This window comes from Bos indicus x Bos taurus, chromosome 1 (genome assembly GCF_003369695.1).
Source record: "Bos indicus x Bos taurus breed Angus x Brahman F1 hybrid chromosome 1, Bos_hybrid_MaternalHap_v2.0, whole genome shotgun sequence".
NCBI lineage: Eukaryota > Metazoa > Chordata > Mammalia > Artiodactyla > Bovidae > Bos > Bos indicus x Bos taurus.
Genome location: NC_040076.1, coordinates 76238156 through 76261524, shown reverse-complemented (window position 1 = coordinate 76261524; position 23369 = coordinate 76238156). Strand labels below are relative to the sequence as shown.

At 38.5% G+C, this 23369-nt stretch overlaps 1 long non-coding RNA gene across 1 annotated transcript in view; it reads right to left on the bottom strand.

The window, feature by feature from the left end:
• Positions 1–3053: 3053 nt before the first annotated feature.
• The window catches only part of LOC113890546, an 80629-nt gene continuing 60313 nt past the window's right edge, over positions 3054–23369 (bottom strand). The window contains exon 3 of the long non-coding RNA XR_003510519.1: positions 3054–3264. This is a non-coding gene — a long non-coding RNA (uncharacterized LOC113890546). The remainder of the gene's footprint in view (positions 3265–23369) is intronic.

Genomic DNA, 23369 nt, shown 5'->3' with positions numbered 1-23369 from the left:
TTTTCTACGTGTAATACTTTAGGTAAATAGAAAAATAACCTGGAGAATGAAAATTCATTTCTTTCATTGTGTGTATTTGCATTTAATGCCTGCCACAACATTTAGAAGCACATTATCAGATGAGAGGGCTTCCCTGATGGCTCAGTTGGTAAAGAATCCGCCTGCAATGCGGGAGACTCTAGTTCAATTCCTGGTTTGGGAAGATCCCCTGGAGAAGGAAAAGGCTACTCACTCCAGTATTCTGGCCTGGAGAAGTCCATGGACTATGGGTCATGAAGAATCAGACATGACTAAGTGATTTTAACTTTCACTATCAGATGAGAATGTGTTCTTACGAATTCACAAAATTAGGTGTTAAGAACCCTGTTGATATGAGACAATGAAGTGAATTTAGACAGTATCAGGATTCCTGGGCTCTGAACCAAGCTGATGAGTCACCTTGGTCATGTCAGACAGAAAAAGAATGAATGTTAGCTGTTTCTGAGGTACACGGATTGAACTGGAACAATTTGTATAGGTCTTTCTTGCTTAATTTTCTATGACCCACCATTCTAAAATTTAGGTTTACATTGATTTTTAAACATTGACAGAAATCACCATAAATTTCTTCAGAAATTTAAAGTAACACTTAAAACATGTATTTTTTGTATTTTTATTTTTGATAAGATGAAATTCCTTGAGTGGGCTCAGATTTTCTTTCATTTTTTTTTTGTTCTGCTTTCAATCCAACAATGAAATTAAAAACTGTTTCCTGAGTAAATACCAGTTACTCTGAGAGAAGCAGAGGTCTAAAATTACCATAAGAAGTGAAGAACAGAAAAAGAAAACATGGTCATTAAATGTCCATTGTATGATCAAGTAGTAGTTACTGTGAAGGACTTGAAAATGAAACATCCTCCAAACTGAGAAGAATATGTACTTTCTAAGCATGCAATTGCCAGTAACTGTGTGTAGGGACAGACTCCAAGATGGGCCACAAACTAATATTAAATTAATGACTGGAAAGAAAATTATTGATTGTCCTATTATCTTATCTGTGATATAGACACTTCAATCTGAATGAAGACACTGGTGAAGAATGTTTAGGTTTTACTTTACAGTGATTGACAGTTTTATGGGCAGTCAGATTATAATCTACTACAATCTATTAATGATTATAATAATAATCTATTATTATTATTATAATAATTATAATCTGTTAAAGACTTCTTACTTCTTACAAAACCACCATGAGAAGCTGTGCTCAAAGGAAGTCACTAATGGATCCAGATGCATCACATTTGAACTATGACTCCAGAGAGTTCTTTGAAAAACTATAAAAACAATAATACTGATTTTCAGTTCAGTTCAGTCTCTCAGTTGTCTCCGGCTCTTTCTGACCCCGTGAACTGCAGCATGCCGGGCCTCCCTGTCCATCACCAACTCCCAGAATCCACCCAAACCCTTGTCCATTGAGTCGGTGATGCTGTCCAACCATCTCATCCTCTGTTGTCCCCTTCTCCTCCTGCCCTTCAATCTTTCCCAGAATCAGGGTCTTTTCAAATGAGTCAGCTCTTCGCGTTACGTGGCCAAAGTATTGAAGTTTCAGCTTCAACATCAGTCCTTCCAATGAACACCCAGGACTGATCTCCTTTAGGATGGACTGGTTGGATCTCCTTGCAGTCCAAGGGACTCTCAAGAGTCTTCTCCAACATCACAGTTCAAAAGCATCAATTCTTCTGTGTTCAGCTTTCTTTATAGTCCAACTCTCACATCCATTCATGACCACTGGAAAAACCATAGCCTTACTAGAAGGACCTTTGTGGACAAAGTAATGTCTCTGTTTTTTAATATGCTGTCTAGGTTGGTCATAACATTCCTTCCAAGGAGTAAGCATCTTTTAATTTCATGGCTGCAATCACCATCTGCAGTGATTTTGGAGCCTAGAAAAATAAAGTCAGCCACTGTTTCCACTGTTTCCGAATCTATTTCCCGTGAAGTGATGGGACCGGATGCCATGATCTTAGTTTTCTGAATGTTGAGCTCTAAGCTAACTTTTTCACTTTCCTCTTTTACTTTCATCAAGAGGCTCTTTAGTTCTTCTTCACTTTCTGCCATAAAGGTGGTGTCATCTGCATAAGAGTTTATTGATATTGATTTTAGTATTTCATAAAACCAAAAATATCTAGATGTTGACTACTAGTGATAGTTACTAATTATAGCATTTGTTGAAACCTCATTATTGAAACTAGGACTAAGCAAATTTATAAGGACTTAAGAAAGTCATGCCACATGAATATCAATAAGCAATTGGTCTTGTTCTGCAGATGTTTTTAGTTACAAAAACTTGTTTAAAGGACAAGCTGCTGGAAAACACAAAGAGTTGTTATGTCATTAACCTCAAAGGTTAACATGTATATCGTAAGTATTCCTTAAACACTTTTATTGATAATAATTCCTTACAAACATTTTAGTGTTTTCAAAAGGCTTTCACATACACTGTTAATTATATTATAAGACATTAAACAACGCAAAAAATATCTCAATTATAGTTTTTCATAGCATGATGCTTGAGATATACAAATATGCTGCAAATATGTTTTGAAAAAATTAATTTGATTCACACAAGAATATATGACATATAGGCAAGAACTGTAATACAATTTAAAATATCTAAAAACAGCTCCAGTGAATGTACCTTACCTATTTGATACAAAGAACACAAGATCTAAATCTTCTGATGTTTTGGCTTTTAGTGAACTATAGATGAACTGCTGAGGAGGAGAAAGGAAGAGAAATAGTCAATAAAAATCTGTAAAGATGGAACTTTTCAAAGAACTCATATCTTTATTTGAACACTCTTATGTTAGGAGCTCCAGTACTCTTGCTTGGCAAATCCCATGGATGGAGGATCCTGGTGGGCTGCAGTCCATGGGGTCACAAAGAGTCGGACACGACTGAGCGATTTCACTTTCCCTTTTCACTCTCATGCATTGGAGAAGGAAATGGCAGCCCACTCCAGTGTTCTTGCCTGGAGAATCCCAGGGACGGGGCAGCCTGGTGGGCTGCCATCTGTGGGGTCGCACAGAGTTGGACACGACTGAAGCGACTTAGTAGCAGCAGCAGAGTATCTGTAGACACTTGGTCTTCATTTATTGTCTTGCATTTCTCTAACCCAAGCTGTATAAGATGGAATGCTAGGTCTAGACTCCATTATTCGCTGCTTTTTTCCCACCTTAAATGGTAGAGGCTTTCTTCTGATACAGTTCTGTTGTATTTCGATGACTGGAAAGGGTAAGACTGAAACAGTTATGTCTCAGGAACAAAGCATGCACAGATTTTGACAATCAAGGAGGCTCTATTCTATCTCTGGAATTCATTTTGTCTCACTTGTACCCAAGGCCAGTGATAATATATGAGAGAGAATGTACACTAGGTGCACATGGCATTGAAAGGCAATGGTTGTTTATGTTGTCATAACTTATTCACAAAAAACTAGGTAGCTGAGTACTTATTATGGTCAGATACTGTATTAAAGGATAGAACACCAAGATGAGCAACATTATTTAATCCAAAATATCTGCTGAACATTAACCATGTACCAGGTCTGTTGTGAGAATTCAAACATGGCTATGTAAATAATTCCTTCCCTCAAAATATTCCATATAGAAAAATTCCATAAGGATATTTCTAAATAGCAATAACTAAGCTCACTAACCTTGGATGTGGGGTATCTCTTCACAGCTGTTCCATCAAAGTGTAGCCACTGCTCCTTACCTTGGACCTGGGGTAGCACCTCTGGGCTGCTGCCCCTGACCTCGGGCGAAAGATATACCCATTTGAATGCAGAGTTCCAAATAATAGCAAGGAGAGATAAGAAAGCCTTTCTCAGAGATCAATGCAAAGAAATAGAGGAAAACAGCAGAATGGGAAAGACTAGAGATCTCTTCAAGAAAAATAGAGATACCAAGGGAACATTTCATGCAAAGATGGGCTCAATAAAGGACAGAAATGGTAGGGACCTAATAGAAGTAGAAGATATTAAGAAGAGGTGGCAAGAATACACAGAAGAACTGTACAAAAAAGATCTTCACGACCCAGATAATCATGATGGTGTGATCACTCACTGTGAGCCAGACATCCTGGAATGTGAAGTCAAGTGGGCCTTAGAAAGCATCACTACGAACAAAGCTATGGAGGTGATGGAATTCCAGTTGAGCTATTTCAAATCCTGAAAGATGATGCTGTGAAAGTGCTGCACTCAATATGCCAGCAAATTTGGAAAACTCAGCGGTGGCCACAGGACTGGAAAAGGTCAGTTTTCATTCCAATCCCAAAGAAAGGCAATGCCAAAGAATGCTCAAACTACCACACAATTGCATTCATTTCACATGCTAGTAAAGTAATGCTCAAAATTCTCCAAGCCAGGCTTCAGCAATATGTGAACTTCTAGATGTTCAAGTTGGTTTTAGAAAAGGCAGAGGAACCAGAGATCAAATTCCCAATATCTGCTGGATCATCAAAAAAGCAAGAGAGTTCCAGAAAAACACCTATTGCTGCTTTATTTATTATGCCAAAGCCTTTGACTGTGTGGATCACAATAAACTGTGGAAAATTCTGAAAGAAATGGGAATACCAGACCACCTGACCTGCCTCTTGAGAAATCTGAATGCAGGTCAGGAAGCAACAGTTAGAACTGGACACGAAACAACAGACTGGTTCCAAATCAGAAAAGGAGTACGTCAAGGCTGTGTATTGTCACCCTGCTTATTTAACTTATATGTAGAGTACATCATGAGAAATGCTGGGCTGGAGGAAGCACAAGCTGGAATCAAGATTGCCAGGAGAAATATCAATAACCTCAGATATGCAGATGACACCATCCTTATGGCAGAAAGTGAAGAAGAACTAAAGAGCCTCTTGAAAGTGAAAAAGGAGAGTGAAAAAGTTGGCTTAAAGCTCAGCATTCAGAAAACTAAGATCATGGCATCCAGTCCCATCCCTTCATGGCAAATAGATGGGGAAACAGTGGAAACAGTGGCTGACTTTATTTTTCTGGGCTCCAAAATCACTGCAGATGGCTGGTGATTGCAGCCATGAAATTAAAAGATGCTTACTCCTTGGAAGGAAAGTTATGACCAATCTAGACAGCATATTAAAAAGCAGAGACATTACTTTGTCCACAAAGGTCCTTCTGGTCAAGGCTATGGTTTTTCCAGTGGATGTGAGAGTTGGACTATAAAGAAAGCTTGAGTGCTGAAGAATTGACGCTTTTGAACTGTGGTGTTGGAGAAGACTCTTGAGAATCCCTTGGACTGCAAGGAGATACAATCTGTCCATCCAAAAGGAGATCAGTCCTGGGTGTTCTTTGGAAGGACTGATGTTGAAGCTGAAACTTCAATACTTTGGCCACCTGATGCGAAGAGCTGACTCATTGGAAAAGACCCTGATGCTGGGAAAGATTGAGGGCAGGAGGAGAAGAGAACGACAGAGGATGAGATGATTGGATGACATCACTAACTCAATGGACAAGGGTTTGGGTGGACTCTGGGAGTTGGTGATGGACAGGGAGGCCTGGCGTGCTGTGGTTCATGGGATCACAAAGAGTCGGACACAACTGAGTAACTGAACTGAACTGAACTGAAGCTCACTAACTAGCAGTAACTAAATAATCCTTTAGATCTTATTTATGATATATTATGGTTAAAAGAGTCTTCATATCTTCTTCATTTCATTTTATCTAAGAAGCTTCATTTCATCTGAAATATGCATTTTCATGTTATTGCTTTGCTCCTCTTTTGTGACACTCTTGTCTCTTATACTTCTGGAAAGAACATCTTTGCTTTCCTTTCTGAAGGTATTCAATATGGTGGTTTCTCCTCAGCCCTGCTGCTGCTGCTGCTAAGTCGCTTCAGTCGTGTCCGACTCTGTGCGACCCCATAGACAGCAGCCCACCAGGCTCCCCGTCCCTGGGATTCAGCCCTGCACGGATAAATACTGCTTGATATTAGGTTTGGTGGTCTTTATCACTCAAGCATTGTTGATCCCTGAGATTCCTTAAATGGAGAAACTAAGGAAGAAAGAGAACACTAAAGAATCTCAGCATGCTACTAACTTATGAATTACAAAGATAATTTCTCTCATCTCGGGTGTATTTATCACCCTGTCATGAGATATAGCTCTGACTATGTTTGCATACATCTTGGCTGTTGGAAGAATGTTGTTTGGGAAAGCTAATGCATTGCTTTTAATAATGTTTGGTCATCCGAGTCCCTTTGTTATAAGACACAGTAGATATTCCTGTGCTATTTACACCAAATTTCCATCACCGATGTTAAGTTATAAGTTAGGAGGCAGAGAGAAAACACTGATATCTCCAGGCTCAATTTCAAGATTATGTTCAAATAATCATTTGAACCATTTAGTACCAAGAGATGCCAAGAAAGGGCACACAGTTCCTCTTTTAATGTGTCATCTTGGGATACATGGGGATCCCTGACTGTGGTTTATAGTGGCTGTTTGAGATTAATATTTTGGTGCCTGAATTTCCCACAGTCACCTTAGGGAAAGAATGTAAGTTTCCATTCTGCTTGTGATATTTATTACAATTCTGGGATTGAATCTATTCAGTTCTTCCATCTGAACATTTGATATTGGAATGTGTCCAGCTTCTTAAGAAAAACCCTGTATGTATTCCTGGAGAAATACCACCATTTGATTCCTTCATTTAAGAAGCTTGTTTCCTTTTGGCTTCTACCATGAAATGAAAGAGGAATTAGATGCTTTATTCAGTAACTGAATTCATGTGCATATATGCTCACTCAGTTGTATCTGTTTCTTTGAGACCCCTTGGACTATAGCTCTACAGATTCCTCTATCCATAGAATTTTCCAGGCAAGAATACTGGAGTGGGTTGCCATTTCCTGTTCTAGGGGATCTTCTTGATCTAGGGATTGAACCCAAGTTTCTTATGTCTTCTGTATTGGGGTGCAGATTCTTTACCACTGCACCTCCTGGGAAATCCTAATTGAATTCAGTCTCAGTTAAATTAATCCAAACAATCAGTAGTTTTGTTTTTGTTTTTGTTTTTCAGCCAAACAGAGCATGTTAAATGGAACTCAACATTTTGGTCAAATTCTTTTTTTTTTAAACTATGCAGACAAATCTTCCATCTGTTAAGCTATTACTAGTCGGTGAACTGGTATGAATTTATTACCTGGAAAAGCCACATGTAATATTTGCACATATATAAGCTTCTAGTTAACTGAGTTTTGACTATTTGCAACTCCATGGATTGCAGCACGCCCGGCTTCCATTCAACCATCTCATCCTCTGTTTTCCTTTTCTCCTCCTGCCCTCAATCTATCCCAGCAACAGGACCTTTTTTAATGAGTTGGCTCTTCGCATCAGGTGTGCAAAGTATTAGCGCTTCAGCTTCAACATCAGTCCTTCCAATGAATATTCAGGGTTGATTTCCTTTAGGATTGACTGATGTGATCTCCTTGCAGTCCAAGGAACTCTCAAGGGTCTTCTTCAACACGATAGTTTGAAAGCATCGATTCTTCGGTGCTCAGCTTTCTTTATAGACCAACTTTCACCTCTTTACATGACTACTGGAAAAACCATAGCTTTGACTAGATGGCTCTTTGTTGGCGAAGTGATATTTCTGCTTTTTAATACATTGTGTAGGTTTGTCATAGCTTTTCTTCCAAGGAGCATGTGCATTTTAATTTCCTGGCTGCAGTCATTATCCACAGTGATTTTGGAGCCCAAGAAAATAATTTCTGTCACTGTTTTCATTTCTTTCCCCATCTATTTGCCATGAAGTCTTGGGACCGAATGGAATGGTCTTTGCTTTTTTTTTTAAACCATATAAAAAGAAAATCCATGAGAACATTTTAAACCTATGGTTTATATTTCTTTGTCCTATCTGGTCTCAAGTGTATCCATTCCAGTGAAGTGGCAAAAATCCTTTCAGAACAAATACACTGTTTCCTTCTTGTTCTGCTACTTGTATGCACAAATGTGATACTGTTAGATGAAATGCTCAGATTAGTAATACCTGTTTCCTTCCATTAAGCTGAATTTTAGTAGTTTCAGCCTAAGACAGGCAGTGCCTAGAAGAGCCTTCAGCTTTCATATCAGAACGTAGCCCATAAGACTCTACTTTGTCTTTGCCTCCTGTCCCATTTTCTTTCTGTATAAACCAAGTCTATTGCTAATGGCTGATGAGAAAAAGGTAATAGCCATCAATTGACTGCTTCTAGGAATACCTTTAACTAGCATCAAAAGACTCTTTGAAAGGGAAATGGAGTATTCCCTGTGGATTTATCCAAACATTTCCTGTGAAAGAAGCTGACACATTTTCTCCCTGCTGGATTACTTCCTTACTTATTTCCACTGCAAAGTAGTGGGGTCAATGAACTTTCTTTGTTGAGGTTTCACCCAGGAGAGTCTTTTTTTTTTTCCTTTCCTTTTTCTTTGTTTTTTCTTTTTCTTTATCACAAAGAGAGGCAACATATGTGAGGACAATATTTTGAGACTAATGTAAGCTTAGTTTTTTTTGCCCAGTTGTGCTATTAAAGAACACTTAATCTCCTAAATGATCCTCCAAATTCCTTTTCTACTGATAATTGACAAGTACCAGAAGGAATTCTGATGACTACAGCACAGATATAATTACAGAAAGAGAACCATCAGCTCATTGACTTGCATGTTATTTGATGGAACACTCAAATACATCAGGCAGTCAATCATATTTTAAACTGTCATATTTTAGTAAAATCAATGTGTCATACAATGACAATAATAATGATAGATAAAATATGTGACCCCACTACATGCTGTCACTGTACTGTGTGCCCTACCTACATAATCTCCTTTAATCACAAATGAATATTATGTGGCAAAGTATTATTGATCTATTTTACAGATGAGGAAGATGGGAGTCAAATAAATTAGTGATAATAATAATAAATAACTATCTAATGCTTATTATTTGCTAGGATCTGGTTTTAAGAACACAATCATATTAATTCATTTAATCTACAGTAAAATCCATTGAATAGATATTATTGTTAGTCTCAATTTTTAGGTGAGGAAATAGAGGCAAAGAGAGGTGAGTAAATTGCTCTGTCTCAGTGAAGAAGAGGTGGACATGGGACTGAATTATTGCTTTTGGGTTTCCCAAATCATACTCTTACCACTGTGATGCACTGACTCAGCTTCTCTACACGCTTAATTACTCAGTGATTTAGAACAGTGTTGGGCCTTGATTTCAGTCTCTGTGCTCTTGATCACTGTCTAGTCTACTTCCTCTCATTCACTAAATACACAATCAGTGAGCTATGTGCAAAGCTTTGTGGCTCTGTTGCACATGCCTGTGATGGCAGAGTATAGAGAGAGAGTCTCTGCCTTTGAAAATCTTACTTTTTGGAAGTGAAGCTGCTTACTGTCTAATTAAGAAGCTTACTAACCTCATTAATACAAATAATAACCTCTCCAAGGATCTTTCTGGAATCATTAGAGATCTCTTCATTATGACTCCTATAACTTCAACAACTGAGTGAGCCAAGAGGTCTCCCATTCAATACATTAATGGGGTTTCTTTTTGAAAGGAACAGATTAGTAAGAGGTAAGCTCTTGATAAGGGCTTCCCAGGTGGTGCACTGGTAAAGAATCTGCCTGCCAGTGCAGGATTAGATCTGTGGGTTGCGAAGATCCCCTGGAGAAGGAAATGGCAACCCATTCAAGTGTTCTTGCCTGGAGAATCCCATAGACAGAGAAGCCTGATGGAATACAGTCCATGGGGTCTCAAAGAGTCGGACATGGCTGAGGACATAACAAATTGTTCTTAAAGGTGTTCCCCCTTACTAAGGAGAGGCATATCAGGACTTCCCTGGTGGTCCAGTGATTAGATCTCTGGGTTGGGAAGATCCCTTGGAGGAAGGCATGGCAACCCATTCCAGTGTTCTCGCATGGAGAATCCCTACGGACAGAGAAACCTGGCGAGCTACAGTCTTTGGGATTGCAAAGAGTCAGACAGGACAAAGCATGTGCTTGCATGTGCACACGTGCGTGCACGTGCGCGCGCACACACACACACACACACACACGTTACAATGCAGAGGATGAGATTCAGTCCCTGGTTGGAGAACAAGATCCTGCAGGCTGCAGAGCAGCTAAGTCTATACACCACAACTAGCGAGTCCAGGCACTACAACTAAAAATATTACATGATGCAAGGAAGACCCAACACAGCCAAAAAATAAACATTAAAAAAAAGAAGAAACAAATCCCCAAACCAATAGCTGGACAATGAAAAGAATAAACCTCCTGTGGAAAGTAATACCAGCTTTCAAGTGTCAGCTTCTTGCTTTTCTAGGTGAGAAAATCATGATGTGACATAAAGGTATTAATGACAATGAGCCCACACTATAATTCAAGTATTTTATGGTTCCCAAATATTCTCTGTAAGAGATGTAGTATTCTGAAGGAAATATATATAAATTTTTTTCTGGAAACACAAAATAATATTGAGAGAAAAGCAGAAAATAGGTTTTGGAAAGAATAATACCTAAAAGTTTTGCTAAGTTTATGATTAATAAGACCTTAAGTTTCGTAGAAAATGAAACTAAACCAGAAGTAAGATCCCAAGTTCAAATCCACACTTAGATTTTAATATTCATTCTTGTAGGCACAATATTAAAAATAACGGAGTGGGTTGCCATTTCCTTCTCCATGGGATCTTCCCAGCTCAAGGATTGAACCAAAGTCCCCTACATGAGAGGTGGATTCTCTACCACTGAGCCACCAGGGAAGCCCATTGCTATAATTAATGGACTTTATTTTTGCTAAAGAAGTAAAGTAAAAAAACTGTGTGACATGTTCTCACAGTCTTTCTCCCTTTGGTTAACAGCAATCTCTTCCCTTTCTAACCTCCTACAGGTCATACCACTCATCTGGACCATCATATACTATTATATACTGGGCTCTAGATTATGTCATTTTATTCAACGTTACTGGGAGAAGGTGATGGCACCCCACTCCAATACTCTTGCCTGGAAAATCCCATGGACAGAGGAGCCTGGTAGGCTGCAGTCCATGGGGTCGCTAAGAGTCGCACATGACTGAGCAACTTCACTTTCACTTTTCACTTTCATGCATTGGAGAAGGAAATTGCAACCCACTCCAGTGTTCTCGCCTGGAGAATCCCAGGGACTGGGGAGCCTAGTGGGCTGCTGTCTATGGGTTCGCACAGAGTTGGACACAACTGAAGCGAGTTAGCAGCAGCAGCAGCAGCAGCAGCATGCTATTTAAGGATGAGGCCTGTAAATTCCACCTCTTTACCACTCCTGTTCCTTGCCAAAAGTGGGTGTAATTGTTGAAGGATTGAGATTAGGGCTCCTTTTGAAAGATATTCTTTTAAAATAATGCTTTCCCATCATATCAACAGAATCCAAACTTATTATTTACTGACTGATTATAATGACTGCATTAAACTAGAGACCTTTAACCTTATACAAACAGTTGCAATTATGGAAATGTAAATATAATGACGGATACAATTACTGAAACTATTGTCCACTGCCTGCCAAGTTGCTTCAGTCATGTCCGACTCTGTGCGACCCCATGGACTGCAGCCTACCAGGCTTCTCCGTCCATGGGATTCTCCAGGCAAAAACACTGGAGTGGGTTGCCATTTCCTTCTCCAATGCATGAAAGTGGAAAGTGAAAGTGAAGTCACTCAGTCGTGTCTGACTCTTAGCGACCCCATGGACTGCAGCCCACCAGGCTCCTCCATCCATGGGATTTTCCAGGCAACAGTACTGGAGTGGGGTGCCATTGCCTTCTCCCATTGTCCACTAGCACAAGCTTATTATTTGCAAAATCATAAGTAGTCCTTTCTTTAAAGATCTTATTTTTGAGCTCTGGCATTTACAGTAGGTGATGTATGTATACTAGTGTCGTATGGTGAATAACTGGTATTTTTTGAAAGCCTTCTCACAAAAGTAAAGGTGGAAACTAGATTTATATGACCAAAAAGAATTGTCGTCCCAGTACTATTTCTCCTGGCAGGATTCATTTTCTCATTTCAGCCTGAGGTGAACAAGAGTATTATCAATTTAACTCTTGGAGTTCAGGGGGCTATGGGATCAGTATAATATGGAGTCTCAGTTGTATACTAGGTCAGTGGGCAGGAGGATAACGCTACAGAGCAGGACAATAGAAAGAGTGCTATACTGAGTCTGAAGAGCTAAACCTGATTAGAAGTCCTGGCACTGTTGACAGCTTTCTTTGTGACCTTCAGTTAATAGCTGTATAACATCCTATTCCAACGAGAGTACATTGTGATTTTTCAAAAAACATGTTTTGCATTCTTATTTCTTACTTCAGTCTTAAATCTGCTATTTTTCTTTCATCCTGGCACATTATATTGCTACCTAAGAGTTTCTTGTCCTGAAATTAAAATATCCAGTTAAAAAAAAAAAAAGTTGAAATAGGCTTTTGTTTTGTAAAGAGTTGTAGCGCATCAGAGATGTATAGTGACCATGTAATAAATGGTCTTGGATATTAGACAGTAAACTAGATGAAAGTGGTTCTATTCGTTGGATGCTATTTATCTACCTTTTCATCATACACTTTTATTTGCCTTGGGCTTCCCTGGTGGTTCAGATGGTAAAGAATCTGCCGGCAATGCAGGAGACCTGGGTTCTACCTCTAGTTTGGGAAGATCCCCTGGAGAATGAATGGCTACCGACTCCAATATTCTTGCCTAGAGAATTCCATGAACACAGGAACCTGGTGGGCTACAGTCCATGGGGTCACAAAGAGTTGGACATGACTGAGTGGCTAACATTTTCACTTGGATAAGTTCCTCTTATTTAATGCACTCAAAGGTAGGAAGGGCTAGGAGATGGGAGGGAAATTCAAGAGGGAGGACATGTGTGTACCTATGGCCAATTTTATGGCAGAAACCGACACAACACTGTAAAGCAATTACCCACCAATTACAAATGAATACATTTTTTAAAAAAGGGATAAAATTCACATGTAAAATATACACCTGTACTTTAGATTTTTGTTAATGTGTACAAATTTTACTCTAGTTGAAATTCTCTATTTTTTTTTTAAAGAAAACAAAATGCCCTCGTTAGAAATTTAACATCCTATTTCTGCCTCCACAGACTGATACTCTATTATCAGGACAAGTCACATGCCATCTTTGGTCTTAGTTCCCCATGTGTAAAATAAGAATAGTAATATTTTCCTAATAAAATTTTCATGAATGTTAAGTGAACATTTATCTAAAATATACACTACTAAGATTTTCTAAGGGATAATGATGATAATGACACTTTACAGAGAATAAACTAAAAAATTGAGGATGTTACAGAAATTCCAAGTGTTTGTCATTAAAAAGCTGATCATACAGTGTTCTAAGTAAAATACCATCAGCTTTGAAATGAAGTAGCTTCAGAATTTTACGGAATTTTAAACTTGAAACTTTGACCAAGATTTACCTTAACAAAAAGGAATCATTTACTTTGCAAATGATTTGTAAAATCATTCACTTTGTAAAAAATTAATAATACTGCTATGACTACTACTATGAGCATTACAATGACAGTAATAATTTTGATAATGTTGACATGATATTTCAACAACAATCACTCTCCAAAACTTTTTGAACCTTACACAATCTTTTTTTTTTCCTAAGAGTGTGGTATATTACCTAGTAAGAATTATTATGGGGATGTTGTAAAATTGAGTAGAATGGTTATTATTTCCATGCAGAGGAAATCAAGAGTGACTCAAAACAAACATATACCTATTGGGTTGAGAGATGTAAGAAAGAAATTTGGTTATATTCAAGGAGGGAGTTCCCTTTCTTGTTCAGACTGAAACTGCTTTAGCTTCAAAAGGAGACCCAGCCCAGTGAAAACAGCCCCTAACAGAAATTTACCTCAGGAGTCTAAACTGCTTTACTGTATTTTCCCACACATGCTCAGAAATCTCATTATTTCAAGAATTAGAGCTGAGTCTTAGAACTCCAGAGCTAGTATTTTCACAGCCCAACTTATTCAAATCAGAATGCTTCTGAGTCCTGTGCAGCCCAAGGGAGCATGAGTCCATTGCTTGCCTGGACACCCCAGCAATCACCTCATCACAACGCAGGGATTTGATAGCTTGTCTTCATGAGCAGCCATCACAAGTGAAATGTGTGAGTTATTTCAAGACTTTTGAGAAGTACATAATCCAAAAGTGACTAGAGATATTGAAGATATTAATTAAGGAATGAATTCCAACTTTCTTCTGACACATAGGCAGAAGAGGGCAGCTGTGGAGGGCAGCAGCTGATATCTCGCTAGTCCAGGGTTTGTGGTTAGAGTCAGAGAAGGGCTTTGACAGCGTTAAGTAGCATTGACAGGCACCCACACTGGGGTGTGTGGTGTGTGGTTATTCGATTCAAAAAAAGAGGGGCAGAGCAAACTTTACAGACAGTTTAAAGATATAAAAGAAGAAAAGTTCAGCTAATGACTAGTCAGCAAAAGCATCAGAGGGTATTGCATTTAAACAAAAAAATGAATCATTCTGGCTTCATCAAGTTCTTTGGAGTATTTTTCCTATGAGCTAATTCAATCTTATTAATATAAAAATTACAGATACCATGATGAGGTAAGGAGCTTGCCTTTAAAAGAGAAATTATAAGTATGTGTTTGCTTATCTAAAATTAATGAGAGAAGAAAAATAAAGTTAATTAGAGACAGAATCATCAGAATTTAAGGAGACACTTCTGCTTAAAAGATCTTAAAACTTCTGCTTCATTGACTACACTAAAGCCTTTGACTATGTGGATCACAACAAGCTATGGAAAATTCTTAAAGAGATGGGAATACCAGACCATCTGACATGCCTCCTAAGAAATTTGTATGCAGGTCAAGAAGTAACAGTTAGAACTGGACATGGTACAATCAGTTCAGTTCAGTCAGTTCAGTCACTCAGTCGTGTCCGACTCTTTGCAACCCCATGAATCGTAGCACGCCAGGCCTCCCTGTCTATCACCAACTCCTGAAGTTCACTCAGACTCACGTCCATCAAGTCAGTGATGCCATCCAGCCATCTCATCCTCTGTCGTCCCCTTTTCCTCCTGCCCCCAATCCCTCCCAGCATCAGAGTCTTTTCCAATGAGTCAGCTCTTCGCATTAGGATAGACTGGTTGGATCTCCTTGCAGTCCAAGGGACTCTCAAGAGTCTTCTCCAACACCACAGCTCAAAAGCATCAATTCTTCGGCGCTCAGCTTTCTTCACAGTCCAACTCTCACATCCATACATGACCACTGGAAAAATCATAGGCTTGACTAGACGGACCTTTGTTGGCAAAATAATGTCTCTGCTTTTGAATATGCTATCTAGGTTGGTCATAACTTTTCTTGTGGTCCACTGGAGAAGGGAATGGCAAACCACTTCAGTATTCTTGCCTTGAGAACCCCATGGAACAATGGATTGGTTTAAAATTGGTAAAGGAGTACATCAAGGCTATGTATTGTCATCCTGCTTATTTAACTTATATAGAGAGAACACCATGTGAAATGTCGGGCTGAATGAAGCACAAGCTGGAATCAAGATTGCTGTGAGAAATATCAATAACCTAAAATATGCAGATATCACCACCTTATGGAAAAAAACAAAGAGGAACTAAATAATCTTTTGATGAAGGTGAAAGAAGAGAGTGAAAAAACTGGCTTAAAACTCAACATTCAAAAAACTAAGATCATTTCATCCAGTCCCATTACTTTATGGTTAATAGATGGGGAAATAATGGAAACAGTGAGAGACTTTATTTTTGGGGGCTCCAAAAGCACTGCATGATGACTGCATCCATGAAGGATGCTTGCTCCATGGAAGAAAAGCTATGACCAACCTAGACAGCATATTAAAAAGGAGAGACATTACTTTGCCCACAAAGATGTGTATAGTCAAATCTATGGTTTTTCCAGTAGTCACGTATGGATGTGGGATTGGATCATAAAGAAGGCTGAGCACTGAAAAATTGATGCTTTTGAACTGCGGCATTGGAGAAGACTCTTGAGAGTTGTTTGGACTGCAAGAAGATCCAACCAGTCAATCCTAAAGGAAATCAGTCCTGAATATTCACTGGAAGTACTGATGATGAAGATGAAACTCCAAAACTTTGGGCACCTGGTGTGAAGAGCTGAGTCATTAAAAAAGACCCTAATGTTGGCAAAGATTGAAGGCAGGAGGAGAAGGGGATGACAGAGGATGAGATGGTTGGATGACATCACCGACTCAATGGACATGAGTTTGAGCAAGCTCTGGGAGATGGTGAAGTACAGGGAAGCCTGGTGTGCTGCATTCTGTGAGGTAACAGAGTCAAAATAACCGAGCAACTGAACAACAAAAGGAGACACACCCTAGGTAAGAGCTGGCTAAGTAGCTAGAGACAGTGAATCTTGTTTTTGTGTTTCATTTGTTTAAATGAAATGCGATTTTGTCTCATCCACCAAGTTATTACATTGGGCCCTGGTTTACAAGTTGTATGAGGATTACATGTGAAACAAAAAAATAGTGAGGGGGAAGTCCCTGCCCCTAAAACTCTGACTCATAAATGGAGGTCAGGTCCCAGAGGTGTACCTGGTTAAACCAACTCTCATTTCACACAAGATGTATCCATTCAGAAAATACATTTCTTCTGAATTATTTTTGCTCAAATTCTTTCAAAACTGAATTTGTTTTCACTCACCTTGTCTCTCTATTAGGCTATAAGAAAATGAAAGATTAACAGATTTTACTGAAGTTTTGTGTACAAAAACTTCTCTGTTAATGTATTTGCTATCAATTCTAGTCAATAAACATTTTCTGAATGTCAACTAGGGATCAAGACACTGCTAGGTTCACAAATTCAAAGATGAATAACACCCAGCTCCTGATCTCAAGGAGCTCACAATTTAACTGCAGAGACATAGACCCATTACAGGAGCAGATAGAAGTAATGTCTTTATTCTGTGTCACTGCCTACTGCCAGCTAGTACTTTATTACTGATCTCACAATTCTCACTGAACTCTTTCTTGTGTCCCTGGGTCCATGTCCATCTCTCTAGGTTTCCAATGAACAGAGGAATATCCACAACCTTACAGATAGAGGTTGGCATAAAAGACGGATAAATAAAATAAAACTGATAAAAGGAAATAGGTAATGTTAACCATACAGATTTGACTTTTCAGAATCATCAGTCAAGTTGTCTCAGTCTTGAATAATGTTGTCTAATCCACTGGTCTTCCAAACTAAAAAATTTACGGTAATTTTCTTGCTCTTCTCAAGCTCTATATTCAAATCCAAAGAGACTTGTTGCAAAGAGTGCAGAACCTGAGTTATTATATTTCAGGAATTTTTATTTTATCTGGTCTTACTTTCATTGATTTACTTGAAAAAAGAAATCATAATTTCTCATCTGTGCTTCAGCCAAATAACACTATATTGAATTTCACGTACTTTCCCCTTTATTATCTGTTGTTTCTTCTTAACTAGCTTCCTAAAAACAGATTTGATCTTCATTTACCATGCTTACAAGCCTCTTTGACACTCTGTTACTTACAAGATAAAATCCAAACATCCAAGCAAATGAACCTTTCTTCTTTTTGCCTCAACTTATATCTCCAAGCCCATCTGCAGCAACTCTCCACATCCTCTCTCAAATCATCTAGCTCTTTAAACAACCTGTGTCTTTCCACAGACTACTGTTTCTCTGAGGAGGTCCTTCCTCATTTTTATATCTTCTTAAGTTCCAATCAGAATGCAAACCAATTCTCAGTATCAAATTTGTGAAACTTATCTGAATTAACCCTTCTATAATTTTAGAGTATGATTCAAAGTCCAATTCTTGCACACTGAGTCCAATATTTCTAAATCTATCAGTAATTTAAAGTAATTACAAATGCACAAATTTCCTTCTAAAACACAGATAACTTTAGAAGAGCTAACGCAGTAGCAACATCTCTAGAATTTACCTAATATTTCATAGTTTGCATTTGTTCAACCTGAAACCAAGAAGACAAATATTTCTACTTAAGTAATATTCAAATAAGAGCTAGTTTCTGATTTTTTTCTGAAGTAAAATGTTTTTTTTTTCTATATCTTTTAAACTCTTCAGATCTAAAAGCCTGCATATTAGTTATTTCTCTCCCCCTCCCCTCTTTCTTTATATGCATGCATATTAAGTCACTTCAGTCATGTTCAAGTCTTTGCTACCCCATGTACTGTAGCCCGCCAGGCTCCTCTGTCCATGGGATTCTCCAGGCAAGAATACTGGAGTGGGTTTTCATGCCCTCCTCCAGGGAATCTTTCCAACCCAGGGATCAAACCTGCGTCTTCTTTTATGTTTCCTGCATTGACAGCCCGGTTCTTTACCCTGGCGCCACCTAGGAAGCATATAGGTGATAAAAGCAAACTTGAGTCGGCCTGTCCTAAAACCAGTCTAGAATCCAGTGACAACAGGTTGTGATAAGGGAAAGTACCGCATTTACTGCAGAGCATCCAACATGGGGCCAAGCAAGAATGAGCAACTCTTGCTCAAAAGACTTGATTGCCCTAAAGGTTTTCAGGAAAGGTTTTTTGAAAGCAAAATAAGGGACAGGGTTGAAGGGTGTGTAATGAGCATGTAGGCATCCTTCTGACTGGTTGGTGGTGAGGTAACAAGGTGCTGTTTCAGAGTAAAATCACCAATCTTCTAGTTCCAACCAGTCTGTAGTCTAGAGTCTACCTACTGGTAGTAAGAATATAGTTAACTTCATCCAACTGGTGGGGCAGGGGTTTTAATGACTGCAAAACAGCTCAAGGATATTGCTCAGAATACTGCAGAACACTATCTCAGATTACTACCTTGAGGAGGCTCTAAAGGTCTTTAACTTTGTTTTATGGCTAATAGTTATTATTTGTCTTGCTTGAATTTTCCTTTGTTTCCACATTTTCTCACTTTACTGATTAAATCCCTCATTGGAATTTAGAGAAGACCTAGGAGGCTTAAGCTGTTCTACAAACAGGGAAAAGGGGACTTTTGGAAGGAGGGTTGTTCCACGGTCTTAAAGATACACATATATTTGTATTTGTGTGTATATATAAATATATTTGTCAGTTGCTTATATTTTCCATTTTCTCTTTAGCTCTCTTTCTCTGAGACAAATCTCTCTGGTTCCTCAGTTTCCCCATCTAAAAATGAATGTGTCAGCCAGAAAAGCCTTAACTAACCTTGATAATATAACCAAGCAGGACCCCACGGGGCCTTCCTGGAACAGGCCTTCTCCCATATTCTCTGCTTTAGCACTTCTCTGAACTGCCTCAAAAATAGTATTTGATGCACAAATATTTCCTGAGCTGTTTTGCATATGTAGGGGAAAAAAAAAAAACCTCCTCAACAAACAGAAGATATAAATTGCTTGAATACATAGCTCCAGGCCTTTGAGCCTAAGGACTGATAGTGTTACCCCTGTGATACAAGCCCCCCACCTGGCTTTTTTTTTTTTTTTTTTTAATTTTATTTTATTTTTAAACTTTACATAATTGTATTAGTTTTGCCAAACATCAAAATGAATCCACCACAGGTATACATGTGTTCCCCATCCTGAACCCTCCTCCCTCCTCCCTCCCCATACCATCCCTCTGGGTCGTCCCAGTGCACTAGCCCCAAGCATCCAGTATCGTGCATCGAACCTGGACTGGCAACTCGTTTCTTACATGATATTTTACATGTTACAATGTCATTCTCCCAAATCTTCCCACCCTCTCCCTCTCCCACAGAGTCCATAAGACTGTTCTATACATCAGTGTCTCTTTTGCTGTCTCGTACACAGGGTTATTGTTACCATCTTTCTAAATTCCATATATATGCGTTAGAATACTGTATTTATGTTTTTCCTTCTGGCTTACTTCACTCTGTATAATAGGCTCCAGTTTCATCCACCTCATTAGAACTGATTCAAATGTATTCTTTTGAATGGCTGAGTAATACTCCATTGTGTATATGTACCACAGCTTTCTTATCCATTCATCTGCTGATGGACATCTAGGTTGCTTCCATGTCTTGGCTATTATAAACAGTGCTGCGATGAACATTGGGCTTTTAAAAGTGCTTTGTCTAAACCCTTCCGGGAATTCAGGTTTTTAGGGCAAAAGCTACTCTTCTCCTTGCAGTAAACCTTTCTCTGCTCCAAACCCTGACTTTTCCATTTGTTTGGCCTCACTGTGCATCGGGCATAGGAACTTATGTTAACAATATTTCCAATTTTCAGATTGGTTTTCTAGGCTGTCATTTAAATATGATCAACCTATTTTTTAATCATTATAATCAAGCAATTTGTCACTCCATTCATTCTTTTTAAATTTTACAGTTTTTTGTTCAATTAATTTCCTAGTAGTCACTGCTAGGACTATGATTTTGCAAATAGTTGCTATTTTAAGACTTTGAAATTGAAATTCAAATGTAATACAGAACCTCAAACTATACTACTTATTAATAAATTCAGTTTCTTTTAACTCCAGATTCTTAGAACTGGCTTATGGACAAGTGATGTATTCCTAAACTTCTCAATTTCACTTCTAATGTAAGTCTGGTTGAGATTCATCTTTGTCCAATTCACTACTAGGTCATCTTCAAATATGTTCAAGCCTATATACTCAAACCAGGTCAGCATCTTAATTCTCTCTATCTGAGAAGTACAGAAAGATCAAATGAACAACAAAGTTAGATAACACTGTCAGAACTAGAAATAACCTTAAAGTTGATCTCCAACTCTTTTATTGGACAGGTACAGGAGGAATTTGGGGCCCCAGGAGGAGAAATACATGATTAGAGTTATGCAATAATTTTGTATCAAAATCAGAATTGATTCTAGGTCTCCCAATTCCTATCCTAGACTCTTTCAACAATATTATGCTTCCTTTCTAATGTCAGTTTATGAAAACATCTCTTCTGATAAGTACTCAGAAATGTTCCTTATTTAACATTAAAGGAAATGGTGTGAGGCAATCATGTTACTACTTTCCATCCTCCTGACCTTTAGTTTTATGCTAAGTGATTTCCTGGAAGTGAATCCTACCACATCAAATACATTTTTTTTTTCAAAAGTCATTAACTTGTTCTAACTTCTGAATTCATCACGACTCATAAGTGTAAGATCCCCTTGAGGAATTGCTAAATGTCTCAGACAATTCAGAGATGTTCTGGGTCAAATTACCGTTTAGAAAGAGGACACTTAAATTAGAGGTGAATAAAACAGTTGAAAATCAACTGATTTACTCCCTGAAGGAAGCAGGAGTGTCTCAATTATATGCAGTATCAGGTCAGGCTTCTCTGGAGATTTTATAGTGATGTATGCTTCAGTGTCCCTGAAAAATCAAGCCTTTCTGAATGACCTAATTTGGTTATAAAAGTAATGCCATAAAGGGCAATATTCACCTTACTATAGACTAAAGCACATGTCTTAAAATTCACTAGTGAATTATTTGATTCACTTAGAAAGCTGATTGCTGCTGCATCGCTTCAGTCGTGTCCGACTCTGTGTGACCCCAAAGACGGCAGCCCACCAGGCTCCCCCGTCCCTGGGATTCTCCAGGGAAGGACATTGGAGTGGGTTGCCATTTCCTTCTCCAATGCATGAAAGTGAAAAGTGAAAGTGAAGTTGCTCAGTCGTGTCCGACTCCTAGTGACCCCATGGACTGCAGCATACCAGGCTCCTCTGTCCATGGGATTTTCCAGGCAAGAGTACTGGAGTGGGGTGCCATTGCCTTCTCCGATGGTTTGAAAGCTGATTGCTTACCTGTTATTGGGCCTCAATTCTTCTTTTTCATTTTCCTGGTTCAAACTCTGTTGACCTTTGAGCTCACAAAATCTTTCCCAATGAAAAGTTTTTATTCTTGTTCAGGAACTCTTATGGCACTTAATCCCTTTCTCGTGCTACTCAGGTTTTGTTTTGCGTGATGAAACAAATTATATTTGTTTCTTTCCTCCCTTATTACTTCTTAAGCAATTCTATGCAAAAACTGGGTTCATTCTCTTTCCTTAGAACCTCACATATGTCCTGGAGTATATGTAGTAGGATGCCTGAATCTCACTGAACAAAGCTGGTACATACTTTTGTTTTGCTCACTGTGCCACTCAAAAGTGCTTGAGAGCTTTCTTGGTGGCTCAGCGGTAAATAATCTGCCTGCCTATGCAGGAGACACAGGTTCGATCTCTGATCTGGGAAAACTCCGTATGCCACGGAGCAACAAGCCTGTGTGCTGCAATCATTGAGTCTGTGCTCTATAGCCCAGGAACCACAACTACTGAGTCCACGCACCCTAGATCCGATGCTTTGCAACAAGAGAAACAACCTTAAAGAGAAGCCCATGCCATACAACTAGAGAGTAGCCCCTGCTTGCCACAATTAGAGAAAAGCCCACACAGCAACGAAGACCCAGCACAAAGATAAATAATAAAATAAATAAATAAAATTAGAAAACAGAAAATAATTCTTGAAAATGCATGAGTTAAGTGTAAAAATAGTAAATGCTTTCTTAAAATCTTTTCCAAGAGATTAAAAACTGCTCTACTTGTAATCAAAGAAATAGAAGTTATCAGTTTCCAGTTAGAGACTAAGAAAACCAGCTGATTTTGTATGTGAAGTAAACAAAGTTCACAAACCATTTAAACCACCCAGCTGAAACACAAACAAGGGTGGGCTGTTAGGTATTTACATTAGACTTTACAAGCGTTTTTTTTTTTTTTTTAAGTGAAGTAGTGTTAGCTCAGTTTCCAAAAAGTGATAATTTACCAGCAAACAGTCTGGTTTGTCCACATGGAAACAGGCTTGGCAGTACTTAGAAGGGGGACCAAACAGAATTGTACAAATTACCTAAGTGTCAACCCCAACCTATTTATTTGATTAAATCAATCTCATGGCACTTTCAACTTCCTTAACAAATAAAGGCACAAAAACTGAGTTAGGTCAATCACCCTTCTTGGTTTTTGTCTTGGGGGATTTATTTTGTTCACAAGCAAAAGAATGTAAAGTTAGCTTTTCTAACTTGTATTCAAGCATTTAACAATGTGAAGCAAATCCAACACATCAGCAGAAACCATTAACTTTAAAATGAACCCTGAAGGAATTTAAATAAGGGCTGTGTCCTCAAATGATATCCTATGTTACAGGTGTGGTATTACATCGGCCAAAAAAAAGAAAAAAAAAAAAAAAAAAAACCTGCTTACTGAACTAAAAACTGAAGCAATGCAGTCATGGGAATGATGATCTAGTATATTTTTTTAAGATCATGAATTTTGTATTTGCGATTAGAAGAACATCAGAATGAAGAAAAAACTATACAGTGAGTTCCA